The sequence below is a fragment of the Phasianus colchicus genome, chromosome 3 (assembly GCF_987193195.1).
Source record: "Phasianus colchicus chromosome 3, bPhaCol1.hap1.1, whole genome shotgun sequence".
Classification (NCBI taxonomy): Eukaryota; Metazoa; Chordata; class Aves; order Galliformes; family Phasianidae; genus Phasianus; species Phasianus colchicus.
In genome coordinates this window covers 29,161,729-29,173,941 of record NC_143438.1, presented here as the reverse complement: position 1 = coordinate 29,173,941, position 12,213 = coordinate 29,161,729, and the positions used below count along the sequence as shown (strand labels likewise).

Sequence of the window (12,213 nt, the reverse complement as noted above, 5' to 3'; positions counted from 1 at the left end):
GCATGGTTTTTTTGTTTGTTTGTTTGTTTTTTAGGATGCCTTTTTTTACCTGTCTGTAAATTAAGAAGTTACACCACTTTCTCCTTGCATGAAAAGACAGCACTTTCTAGCACTTAACTTCATAAGGGTTCATTTTAATTCAAGTATCATGCAGGATATTGAAAATTTAGACAAAAGTTTATTTTGCTCTTTGTTTAGTGCTATTTCAACTAAGTATCTCTTTGGTTTTGTCATGCTAGAAAAACTGTGATGAAAAGAAAAATCATTTTGGCATTGTTATGACTTAGAAGTATATTGATTAGCCTTGTTATCTGACTGGTTTTTGTATAGATGACTTGAAATGTCCTGTTGAAATAAAACAAAATTGTGACATGGCGGGAAAAGAGAGACACTTACACTCAATAACTGCCTGATGTGCAGCAGCTATTCAGTGTCACAGTGTCACCACTAATATTGCTAAAGATTGTAACATACCTTTCTAATACCAAATGTTGAATATTGTGTTTTCTAAGATCATGCCACAAAACCATGATAGATTTTCATCAGCTGCAGGACTTAATTTTCATAAGTATCTGTTGAAGGAATAAAGATCTAGAGATGTTTCATATCATGAAATTTATGAACATGGAGAACTGTTTGCAGAGAAACATAAAAATTGTTATCACAATTTCTTTTAACTGTAGAATCAAATTATTTCATTAAAAGTTAACACTCCAACAATATTTTCCAGTAGAATAATACATATGTAGGTCTCTTTGGAAGTAATGTCTCCTATTTATTTCTAGGGAAACTACAACAGATGCAAAGAGCACAATAACACAGTTTGATAGAGCAAATTCTCAGCTACAAAACACTATTTTTCAACATAGTGACCATCATTAGCTATGAATTTTTGAAAGCAGTGAACAACAGTGAAATATTAGTTCAGGTCTCTAGACACAGAAATTGTTTATATGAAATAAAGACTAATTTTCTAATGGGAGTCATTTGATCCAAAATCTCATCCTGACATGACCCTTTCCCCTTGATTATTAATGGAGAATAGTTGGTCAGCACCCCTTCTGTTTTTATAAAATGCCTCCAGGTTCCCTCTGTCTTTTTTGCAGGACTGTGCCAAAGGGAGGTACTTTTAGAGGAAAAGTTGGAAATCTTGAAAAGCAATGCCTTTCAAGATCAGTGATACCCAGAAATAATTTGCATAATTCTATTGTTTACTTGAACTGAACAGTTGATTCTTTCTGACTAATAGTTCTACCTTTCTCCCTTTCAATATATATGTATGGGTTTTTTGACTTTTCTAGTTTATGTATGCAGTATATTCTAGAGCCAACTATAATTTTATGTAACACAAAATCACTATAATAAACTAAGAAGCTTGGAGCCAGCTTCTTCTGCCCTTTGAGCCTGGGCATGTGATAGATTATCATTTAATTCAGCTTTTATATGGGTTACTGTCTTTAAGATGCCATAGCTGACCATAAATGACCTAGACTAGCTATAAAGTAATGTGTGTGTGTAAAACTGCAAGGTAGACTGCATTAAATTAAGCTTCTTCTACTGAGGTTTAAGCTAGCATGTGTTTTTTTTCCCCCATAAATGTATCCACAAATATAGTTAAGGTGTCTTAATTTTTTAAAAATAACTCACTGCTGGCCACCCCTAGTTTGATGGAGCCCAGGATACCATTTGCCTTCTGAGTCGCAAGGGCACACTGCTGGCTGATGTTAAGTTTTTCATCTATCAAGACCCCCAGGTCCTTCTCCACAGGGCTGCTTTCAAGGAGTGCTCACAGAATCACAGAATCCCCAGGGTTGGAAGGGACCTCAAGGATCATGAATCTCCAACCCACCTGCCACATGCAGGGCCACCAACCTTCCCACCTAATGCTAGACCAAGCTGCCCAGGGCCCCATCCAATCTGGCCTTGAACACCTCCAGGGACGGGACATTCACAAACTCTCTGGGCAGCCTGTTCCAGTACCTCACCACTCTCTCTGTAAAGAATTTCCCCCTAATGTCCAACCTAAATCTCCCCTCCCTCAACTTAAAACCATTTCCCCTCATCCTGCAGTTATCAACCCTTTCAAAGAGTTGATTCCCCTCCTGTTTGTAGGCTCCCTTTAGGTATTGAAATGCTGCAATGATGTTACCCCGCAGCCACCTTTTCTCCAGGCTGAACAAGCCCAGCTCCTTCAGCCTGTCCTCATAGGGGAGGTGCTCCAGTCCCCTCATCATCTTTCCAGTCTGTATGGATGCCTGGGATTCCTCTGGCCCAAGTGCAAAACTCTGCACTTTGCCGTGTTGAACCTCATCAGGTTCACCCGGGCCCACCTTTCTAGCCTCTCAGGGTCCCTCTGAATGGCATCCCTTCCTTGTACCATGTCAACCACACCACTCAGCTTGGTGTCGTCAGCAAACTTGCTGAGGGTGCACTTGATTCTGTCACCGATGTCATTGATAAAGATGTTAAAGAGCACCAGTCCCAAGACAGACCCCTGGGGGATGCTGCTTGTTACCGGCCTCCACCTGGACATAGAACCATTAATCACCACCCTCTGTCTGCGGCCTTTCAACCAATTCCTTATCCATTGGGTGGCCCACCTATCAAATCCACATCCCTCTAATTTGGAGATAAGGATGTGGTTGGGGACCAGTCTTCTTGTTAAGAACGTAACTGTAGTTGACCATCATCAGACCATAGTTCTTAAAGATGAGGAAAATAAACTTGATTTAAAAAAAGAAGGAAAAAAAGTTCACCTACAAGTATCAACTTTCTATCAAAAGATAACTTCAAACTGAACCTGATTTTTGTCTCATTACTTTGGTCTCTCTCTGGACTAGACATTTTTGAATTCTGATGATCTACCATTGATTCAAATACCAACACATATAAAGAATAGCCAGGCCCAGAGGTTGTTCTTTGCCTATATCAGATAACATTTGAGCACTGCTGCTAACTAATAATATGTGCTCACAAAAAGACTCAAGACTGCTGGGATAATAGATAATTACAGCCTCAATTTTCCAAGCAGTGAAATATCCAAATCTCCTATAGGAGACTGTGAATACATTGGGACGCAAAGGTACCGAGTTAAGTGTCTGGCTTCAATAAATACTGAAAGAAAACTTCTTAAAAGTTTAGTATGTCATTAGTGTGAGATCTTTTGAAGATTTTTTTTCCTTCTACTTTTTGCAAAGTACTCTTATTTAAGAGTCAGAACAATTCAGGGGACTGCTGTGGGTAGAGTTCAGAATGCAAAAGCTCTCTTAATATCACAGTAAAAATGAAAAATAGAATTTCTGATGATTTTTCAACTGTGTTACTTTCTTTGGGACAATGTATAAAAGTTAAAATATATTTCAACAGCTTTTCCTTTTTTACTTTTTAAATAGCCATGAAAAGACATAATGTTGGCTTCTACTTTCAAGGTGAATTGCATATAATCTTTTTGTTTTGTATTACAGCTCAGATATATCTGTTCATTATTTTAGTCTTCCTCAGGGTTCCTGAATTGATGCTTAATGTCATCAAAAGAACAGCAAAAAAAAAAGAGGGACAAAAATGCAAAGCGAGAGTTGCATGGATTCAGTTAGTCTGAGTAATCAAAAGGGAAATGTTGGCTATAATTCTCATGGCGAGAAAAGTGGGATAGCAAAATATAGCTATATCTGTATAAATAATATAAATCTTCAAAATCTGGTCTTCTTGTTGAATGGTTTGGCTTTCTGTTTTTAAGCTAAAAGAAAAGTTAGAGATTAGAGAGGAAAAACTAATTCAAGTCAAGCAAAAAATATATATATACTTTTTCCATTGGAAGTACTTCAGTTACTGACACATAATCTTTGCTTACAATTACCATTATGAATACAAAGAAAATATCTTGGGATTAAATCTGAGTGATGCAGTTTTTTCAAGGATATCAATAGTTATAGAAGAGGGATGAAGAACAAGTGAACTAAGATTTTCAGTTTCTCAGCTAAAAGTTAAAAGCACTTACGAAGCACAAATGATCCTCTTTCTTAAAATACTTCTCTCTTTTTCTCTGATCAAAAATAATGGAAAATATAGCATCTGTGTGTCTACTTCATTCATTAACTGAGACTAAGTTCAGATATTTGGAGCTGAGTGATTAACCAGTGTAATCTTCACATTTTCTCTGAAACAGTGGAAATGATCAGGGGATATGGACTTTAGACTTAAGCTACTTTGTCTTTGTCTAAGTTAATTTGAGAGGGATGAACCTGGACCTGGAAGCTTCTAACTTGATAAAGCTATCTGAGATCACTATGCCTACTTCCAACTTGCTCATAAATACCTTTTGAAAGAGGAAATCTAAATGGTAAAGCATCATCTGAACTATTTTCAAAGCAACTTTTCAACATTTTGAAATAAATTTCAAAGGAATATAACATACTTTATCAGAAAAAGTCATTTCTTTTCAAAAGCATTGTTCAAGGTTACTCTACAATAGCTATACATCATTTTTAGTAAAGATAAAGGAGAATTTTTGATAGAATAACATTTTCTACATGGGACAGGTACAAAAAGTAGCTGAACTCAATACAGAGATGAAGGTCTCTTTGCCTTTTCTGCAAAATGTATTTCACAAGAAGCATCTTTCCTTCATCCACAAAACTGTATAGCAGAATGGTTTTAAAATAAAAGAGGGGAGATTTAAATTAGATATTAGGGGGACATTTTTTACTCTGAGGTGGTGATGTATTGGCATGGGCTGCCTGGAGAAGCTATGGATGCCCTACCACTGGAAGTATTCAAGGCCAGATTGGATGGGGCTTTGAGCAGTGTGACACAGTGGTTGGAAACCCTGCCCACAGCCCACAGCAGGAAGATCATCTCTAATGATGTGTGCTGAAAAATAGTCATCTTAAATAAATTAATTTCAAGAGTATGGCATTTCTTCTTCTTCTTCTTCTTCTTCTTCTTCTTCTTCTTCTTCTTCTTCTTCTTCTTCTTCTTCTTCTTTTTTTCCTGTGTTACATTATTAATTTTTATCGTCTTGTAGCACTGGCAAAAGTGTGTTTGATTATTTTAGCAACAGACATCCTGCAATGACTGTGAGAGAAACTGTGTGACAACACACTAATGTCCCTGAAACAGATGCCTCTGCTGAATACCTTGTGGTGAAGAAGCAACATCCATCTCTGAGTGGGAGCTGGTTGTGCAGAGATCAAGAGGATTTGCTCAGCTAAAGCTATTAACTGTATGTATGAACAGCTGCAAACTCTGTCTTCTCTATGGCTTTCCATAACTAGTTTATGTATGAAAACAGTACTTTCATAGTGTGTTACCAAAGCTAGTTTGTGATGTGAGATAAATAAACACAGACCAAGCTTAAAATTACATTTCAAGTTCACAACAGGGAATATCTGAAACAACAGTTGAAAAAACCCTGTGTTTTGAAGACAGTTAAGAGATGCTGAGACAGTATGATTTGTTTGTGTCATTTGTGTGTAACAAAGAAATGAAAATTTCTGCACTAGCTGAGAATAATTTTTCTCTTCCAGATTTCAAATTTCCCATTTTTATTTCAGCAAAAGTACCAGTAAGTCCCCAGGGAACAATGCTTGATGCTGTTTGAATCAGATAACTGGCTTATAGTTTTTGAGGGCACCTTTGTTACTTCTTTTAGATAACTTTGGCTGATCAGATTCTGTTCTGCAGATTGACATTTCTAGATTAGGTGAACAGAGATATCAAGAAGTAAACTAGTACTCTTACTTCCAGGTTATGTATATCTATCTTCAGATGTTTATTTTTGTGTTTACATAACCATAAAGAGAATAGATAGAGAGAATAGAACAGAGAATAGAACTCCTCTCTGTTCCATCCTTTTGCTTTCTTATGCAGTTATCAATTAAACAAGGAGCACAAGCAGCTCAGTTTCAGTAAATTATATTTACTGAGTCTGTGTTTTGAAATACTATTACACTACAATCTTTATTATTTTCCTTAGTGTCTTAAGGAGATTGTAAAAGGAAAGATGTGGGAGAGTTGGAGTTCAAAGTGGAGAAGGATTCATGAAGACATTATAGTGGTCTTCCAGTACCTAAAAGAGGCCTACAAGAGAACTGGAGAGAGGTTCTATCAGGAAGTGTAGGACAAGGAGGAATGGTTTTGAAATAAAAGAGGGGAGATTTAAATTAGATATTAGGGGGACATTTTTTACTCTGAGGTGGTGATGTATTGGCATGGGCTGCCCGGAGAAGCTATGGATGCCCTATCACTGGAAGTATTCAAGGCCAGATTGGATGGGGCGTTGAGCAGTGTGACACAGTGGTTGGCAACCCTGCCCACAGCAGGAAGATCATCTCTAATGTCCCTAGCAACACAAATCATTCTTTGATTCTATGATTCCATGGCTAAAATTGTAATGCTAAAATACTACCATAAGTAGCTTTGGAGGAAAAATGTTTTGGTCAGATTCTATTGTATAGCAGTCATTTAAAAACTCTTTTTTCTCCTGCAGATTAATAATTTTTCCATTCCCAACACCATCTGTGTGCAGAATGGTGGGACAAAGTATGGCATTTTAAGTGAGTTAGTCATAAACTTTCCTTTCATGTGTGTGCATCATACGTACTTATATACATACATATATACACACACAGTAAGTCATTTTGTGTGTACATAGTGCTTCCATTCCTACTTCTTTGTCTTCTCCTGATGAAAAATACAAATCGAACAATTGCATCTGTAAAGACTATACTTCCCATTTTCCTGAAAAAGATAAATATTGACTGGAATAATTATTTTCGCGTTTGAAGAGAAAAATATGTAATAATAATTTAAAAAACAAAAAGAGAGAGAAAAAAAATCCAACTCCTAGAAATTCCCTGTGGTAAATGTTCAAAGTTCAAGAAGATAAAAACTGAGAGTCCTATGTTGCTTTAGAGAAGCTGAAAAGTTGCCTATATCTTTGAGCATTTAAGAGGAAATAAAAACAGCAACACAAAGGCTGGTGAACTCTTAGGAAGAGGCACTAACCTTTTCAGGAAGATCTGATGGGATGTTATTGAGAACAGCAGGGGAATTTGGACAACTATATGATAAAAATCACTTAATGACTAGAAACATAACATAGAACAAATGGAGAGAGCTGGTGTCTTGTCCCACATGCTGGGTTTTGAGGAAGGTGAATCTTCAGAATCCCACCAAATAGAGTATTCTGTTTTCAGTAGAGTCATAGGAGTGATGGGGTCATGACAATGATTCTGAGAAACAATATAAAGCAATTTGTTGAGATTTCTAACAACAATTAATCAACTACTTTGAGGCAAAATTAGGTAGCATTCTAAAAACAATAAGAATTGTGTAAAGAGTACTTCTGCACAGATGTTATTTCCTTGTCAACTACTTTAATGTGAATTTAGACAACAGTTGCTAAAGTAAAATGAGTAAAAGAAGCTTGAGAAGAAAGAGAGGAAGAGATAAAGAGAGAGAATGAGAGAACAGAGAAGTTTAATTATTCCTTGGATCCAGCATAGTCTTGTGTCAGGGGTTTTGATCCATGGGCGGTGGGTCAGCAAAGGTAAACATGAGTGCTCACTTTTATTATAGTCTGTTTCGTTCTAGACTTCTCTCAGTATGGCAGCTGCCTCACATCTGCAAAATTAGGTGTTCTGGAAGACATTAACAGATATATTAGTATATCTAAGCTCACATATATTACCTGAACACTAGCTTAGAGTACAGAGAAAGAGAAAGCTCATAGCTTTGGGGACACCAGGGCAGGAAGATGCATACCTAGGGAAGCGTAGGTTTCCATAAGACTGCTACAACATTTGTCTCTCCACAGCTCTCCTGTGGATCAGTAGTTATATGAGTGTGCATTGTAGCTGAGATTGTATCTAAAATTTGTCTATAGCTGTACTAAGGTGAAGACAGTATTCATGCCAAAGATATATGCCAACATTCACTGTTTGGTCTCCATAAACATTAAGCCAGTGTTGATGAATGTCTATGGGTGAGACTTTTTTTTCACATAGAGGAATTCAATCACATGTTTGATTCAAATGTACTTCCGTGTCATGGAACCACTTTGTCAGATTGCCCTTCTGCTGCTTTTGTCACACAGCAATAAAATGTAATCAGTGGGAATGTTCAATCTCTACTGCCATACCACTATCCACCTCTGATGTTGTGGGAAAACATAGTAAAACTGGAAGCATTGCTATCTGAGAAACTACCATACAAATAAATGTTTCCATATCTCTGACCAAAGGAAAGTCTTTTTTTTTAGCATGTTGCATTAATTAATTAATTAATTACTATTCCTTCATGTTCCTTTCTTGCTTGTCTTGAAAGGAATATGTCAGTGAATTTTTATCAATGTCTTCTTCAAAATACAACCAAAGAATGCAGCCATGACTCTGAATTTGAATCTGTTTAAGAAATAAAGTAGCAATTCGGTATCCATGAAAGCAATGTCATTTTTTTCCTTGGTACTCTTAAGGTGAGTACGAAGTACCTCCTCCGTGTGATTGCATTTTTGGCAATTGAAAGGACTTAATTAAAAAAAAAAACCAATATATATATATATATATATATATATATATATATATATATATATATATATATATATATATATATATATATATATATATATAATTAAATAATTAAATTATAATTAGTTAAATTATAATGCATAATTTACCACAGAAATTTCATGTGATCTTTTTAGGTCTACTGCACTTCCACTAATGTGTTTTCCTTCAAAATGGAAAACAAAAATCACTGATTTGTTAGCAGTGAACTGAAATAAGAGATACTAGATGTTCAAATATCTTTCAGTGATTTCTGAGGATTTTTTGAACCCATGAATACTGTGTTATTTAAGATATATAAAGTTCAAAGAAGAAGTATATTTGTTTTCTTTAGAGACTATATAATTAAGTGATAATTATTCTCTTTTCATTCACTGTTCTAAGAAGCCTTTGCAAACATTTAACAACTAAAGAAAGTAATTAAACATTCTTTCTCCCACTGCTAATCTTGTCAAGTTCTCTGTCAAGCTATATGGAAGGTTCATTAACAAAGCAAGAAACAATCACTTATTTTACTATAAATTTTAAACATCCAGAATGTTTGTAAAAAAAATGAAACTCCAGGGTTACGTATAAATTAATAACACTTAAGTTCCTAATGTTGGCTTACAAAAGCAATGTAAAATGTAAAATTCAGCAACCTAAGCTGAAGTTCTTCAACATTTGTTCTCCTTTTTGCATTTGCATTATCTAATTCTGATCAAGAGCAAGTAATATTAAAAAATGCCTACTTCTTTTTTTCTGCATTCTTCAGAGTAAAAATTACAAAGATCTATCACAAAGGTTTGTTTTTTATTTTTATTTTTTGACAGAGCGTCTTCTGGTTTTTTGTTGTTGTTTGGTTGGTTGTTTTGTTTTGTTTTGTTTGTCTATACGAAAAATGTTTCTTTCCATCCACATTTCATCTTTTATTAAATACAGAGAGTGACATTAATTTTGCAAAACAAATAATAATTAAAAAAAAACATTATTAATGTTGTGCTTCTATATCTACAGTTGGTATTTTAGTAATCTTTAAAAAAATATTTTAAAAGCTTTTTAAACAACAATTTTCTTCATGACCAAATGGGAATTTGATCAGGTGCAAGGAGGACATATCCTAGCCAGCAAAACTGGCATGCAGTCACTTAAAAACAATTGGCAAAGTTGTTAAGAAAAAAAATCTGCTGTGTAAGTTTGGCTTCTAAGTGCCTTTAAGGAAACAGCTATAGGAAGAATGAGAAAAACAATCTATGTTACTGTGCTACATCTTAGTTTTTTTTACCAGTGCATTCAGTTTGTCAGGGCTTATCCTGCAAGCACTAAGTAGCACGTTAAGAAATCTCAAAATCAGAAATACTATTAAACTAAACTGAGAAGGATAGCATAATAAGATTTTCTCGACTTCTTAATATTCCTGTTTCAAATTGGTTTTAAATGTGAACTTATGCAGAATTCTAAATTTCTCAAGTCCGAATGCTTATGCTATAAATACAGTTTATGTTAATTTCTTGAGCTGTGGCTGGATTTGCTCATTTTAGGCACCTTAAATGCTGAAAATAAGGATCTTTTACACTGGTAATCAAAATGGAAATTTAGACCCACCTGCAAATACTGATCAGGAGAAAGCTTCTTCACTTTGCTACTGGAGGAGGACAAAGGATAAGCAAGTCTAGCAACTTGACTGTTGATGGGACTCTTCAGTCTGTTTAGGAGCTGGATATCTGCTGCACGATTTCTCTCACAACAGGTGAAAAACAACAGTCATCTTGGAAGTTCATTCCATTGTACAGAACAAGTGAAATGTCAGTGGCTACCTACCTTAATGGCCTATAGAAACAGACAGATTAGGTATCATGTCTGACTTGCATACCTACAGATAGATGTAGTTGGCATGCAGAACTGCAGACTGTATGCTAATCCTGTGCTACAATACTGCCATACTGTGTAGTGAACTGAGCAGAGCTCATGCATTGTTTCCTTGATCTCTATTTAAAGAACTGTAATTTACTGGAAAATGTATTCCTGAATATTACTGTAATAACACTCTTGAGTCTCTTTTATCACTGGCCACAATCGAAAGGGCAGATCTTGAGCTACTGTAAATCATGCTAGCTCAATTGATTTCAGTAGAGCTATATTGATTTACTGCTTCAGAGGATCTTGTCTAAAATATTTCTGTCGTATTGTGTGCTTTTCTAAAGGAGACAGAAGATTTACAGGTTGTATAATAAAACTGAGAGTCCTCAGCATAACCATTCTCAATGGCCAATGTATTTTTGTCGTGAAAAGTAGATAAACAATTAACTTAGTAGGCCAAAGTGGTATAAAATAAGAAAATGGATATCTGAGATTGTGTATTGGTATTACCTTCTATGGAACATCTTAATCAACATTAACAGGAAAAAATTTCTTCTATTATGTGCAGCATATTGGCATAGTCAGAATAAAGGGCCATGTGCAACTGCTTGGGTCTCATAATTGGAAGAGAGAAGACAGTTCAGTGATGTGTCTTCTAATCAGGTTTACTGCATATAGCTTTTTACACTTAAGACAAATTGCTTATAATGATAATTAACAAAGTTATCTGTGCAAAAAAATATATACGCTGAATGCAGTGAGGGGAATGAGACTTCCACATTTGGTGATTGGTTCATTAACAATTTTGAAAGGTCATTTCAAGTACGATAATGAACTTTGTTCAAAAGCTTGTTTGAATGAACCCTTCTCTCTCTGAAGACAGAAAGAATGATAACTAATGCTGTAGGAAATGACTGCACACCAGACTGTTTCAGCAGTACTTTAAAATCTGGAATGCAGATTAGCAGTTGATCAATAAATGTATTAATGACAACTGCCTAAAATACAAGTAGGTATCTTGTGAAAATGACCCTATTTTAGTTACATCAAATAGTTGCAATTTCTATGGGCTTTGCTTGTAAAATCAAGTCTTATTGATTTGGGTAACTCTTATATCTATGTAGGTTGGTAGGACAGGAAAAGCTTAGCCAGTATAATATCTTACCTCTAGAAGTAGTAGTTTAACCTTAAATCCTCTCCTTCCCCTGCTGTTCCTAATCAAATAGTATTCTAGTCTTTCCCCTTTTTTACTCTAGTATACTTCTGGAATTCTTAATATGATAATTCATTCACTAAGTTAAGAATAAAGAGGTTCCAAGTCTGTAGTGATGAAAATCCAATGTCAGGCAGAAGCTTTTTGGTCATAGTGAGAGAACATACAGAGAGTAGCTCCTCCTCTGCTCTCATTTTCTGTCAATGACTGTGGAGAATTGACTTAGACTGTTTTAGAAAAAAATAGAGGAAGAAAAACAATCATTCTAATATTAACAAAGACAAATGTCTGTATTTAAGAGGTGCAGACTCCTTAATTATCTTGTAAATTATCACAGTTCCAACAGGGAATCAAACAGTGAGTATGAGACACTATGGAGAGATGGCTCTTTATGGAGCCTGAAGGACTGACAGACACAGAATTTTTTATCTTAGAAGTGAGAAATAGGAAACAATCATAGACTGCTTTCGTTGAAAGGAATGTGCTTTAAGTTAGGATTTAAGAGGTCTGGCTAAGCAGCTTATCCTAAGTATTAATCATTTTACACTACAAAATAAATATGTCAATTAAATTGAAAAACAATTTGGAAAATCTCAA

At 35.3% G+C, this 12,213-nt stretch overlaps 1 long non-coding RNA gene across 4 annotated transcripts in view; it reads left to right on the top strand.

Moving 5' to 3' along the window:
* LOC149918480 (uncharacterized) overlaps positions 1-12,213 on the top strand; it is a 40,523-nt gene that overhangs the window by 8,592 nt on the left and 19,718 nt on the right. For 3 of the 4 annotated variants that reach the window (XR_016465507.1, XR_016465504.1, XR_016465505.1), the window contains exon 2: positions 5,119-5,221. This is a non-coding gene — a long non-coding RNA (uncharacterized LOC149918480). Of the gene's footprint in view, positions 1-5,118; positions 5,222-6,487; positions 6,556-12,213 lie in introns of those variants that run through there. The other variant, XR_016465506.1, reaches the window with a different exon arrangement.